The 1,831-nt window shown below is 46.3% G+C and overlaps 1 protein-coding gene across 1 annotated transcript in view; it reads left to right on the top strand.

The window, feature by feature from the left end:
- CPB1 (carboxypeptidase B1) overlaps positions 1-1,831 on the top strand; it is a 47,166-nt gene that overhangs the window by 44,355 nt on the left and 980 nt on the right. The window lies entirely within an intron of this gene.

Raw genomic sequence — 1,831 nt, 5'->3', positions numbered from 1 at the left:
TTTAATCCCCTTTCTCTTGCTCTTCTGCCCTGCTATTTTGTGCGTCCCTGAGTTGTCCCTGGGGCTGACTGCTCCTCTGTCCGGGTTCCTGGCTTTTTATCCCCTTTCTCCTGCTCTTCTGGCCTGCTACTCTGGGTGGGCCTGAGTTGCCTCTCCTCACCTAATCCCTTTGGATGATTGCTCTTCTCTCTGGCTCCCTGGCTTTTAATCCCCTTTCTCTTGCTCTTCCCACTTGCTACTTCGGGCATCCCTGAGTTGTCTCTCCTCACCTGTAACCCTGGGGCTGAATTAGGAATTATTATTAGGATTATTATTAGGAATCAGAGAGGAAGTCCTGCATAGCAACAGTCCAGTTGAGGGTTGCTTAGTTATCACTTAGCCTAGAGTTTCCCAAATTGACCTGAGAAGAATTAGCTGGGGTGGCGAGGGGGAACAGAGGCAGGGAGAGAATTAGCTGGGACATTTGTCAAAACCGTATTTCCCAGGGCTCCCTTTCTCAGAATGGCTCTTCACCTGCCCTGGTAAGGCTCTAGTGTAACTGGGAAATCTGGAGTTTTAAAACACCCCACACCAGCTGATTCTTGTCAGGGAGGTTTCAGGGCTGTGACAAAGCTCTACCCCAGTTTTGCCTGCTAAGAGTGAAAAGCTGGAGCCAGAGAGCGAGGGTCAGTGTTACCTTCTTGATTGTGTCTAGGAAAAGCATCCTGGCAAAAGTTCAACTCAGCGAGCTGGTACACAGCTAGGGCTGGCTTGCCTAGGACTGCCAGAGCCCAGCAAGCATGTGCCACTGGCCCTGTGCAGGTGCAGGAAGAGTCCACAGACATTCATGCTGCCTGAATTCACTCACGCCACTGCAGCCACCTCCTCCTCACTACCTCAGTCTGAAGTACCCCAGATTGGAGGCACTCATAAACGGGAGGACTGTCTGCATACTATATACTAAGGCAAACATTTGACTAACTGTTCCGATTTACAAATTCAGCTTCAAAACAGATTTAGGTGCAGAACTCATCCGTAATCTGTGGACTGCCTGTATGCACAAGAAAAACATCCCAGTCCTGTCATCATGGACCTTTTTTTTTTTAACTACTAAGGAATTAGACTGCCTTTTTAATGGTGTTCTAGCAGAAATAACACACCTATTTATATATTGAAAATTCCTGTATGTCACATGCAGATTAGTTTGATAATATTTCTTACTATATTATACTGTGAGGCCTTGGAGGGCAAGGGCCACATCTTTCCTTTTCTCCTGGCATCTCCACAATTGAGCTCATGACCTGCTTCTCAGTAGGGGGTGCTATACAATTGTTAACTGAATGAATGAATGAATGCTTAATCTAGGTAATTGTGATATCATTCATTACCCTCCAGTCAATTTCGGCTTATGGTGACCCCATAGGACAGAGTAGACTGTCCCACAGAGTTTCTGAGGCTAACAAGCAGACTGCCAGGTCTTTCTCCTACAAACAGCCAACCTTTTGGTTAGCAGCCAAGCACTTAACCACTGTGCCTCCAGTGCCCCTGACAGTGCTACCAGAACTGTTATTAAAGAATTAAAAATAAACAAATGCCTAGACTATTCTAAGAAGCTCTGGTAGCGTAGTGCCTAAGGCACTTGACTGCTAACCAGAAAGCTGGCGGTTCAAACCCCCCAGCTGCTCCTCAGAAGGAAGATTGGGCAATCTACTTCCGTAGTGATACTGCCTCGGAAACACAAGGAGGGGTCACTATGAGTTGGGTCCAACTTGACGGCACATAACAACAACAAAAAATTATATGGCATAAATAGATTATCTAGCATAACCCAAAATCCACAAACAACAGAAGA

This window comes from Orycteropus afer, unplaced genomic scaffold (assembly GCF_000298275.1).
Source record: "Orycteropus afer afer isolate SDZICR_OR568_19922 unplaced genomic scaffold, OryAfe1.0 scaffold00066, whole genome shotgun sequence".
Lineage (NCBI taxonomy): Eukaryota > Metazoa > Chordata > Mammalia > Tubulidentata > Orycteropodidae > Orycteropus > Orycteropus afer.
This window is presented reverse-complemented; position numbering and strand designations above follow the sequence as displayed.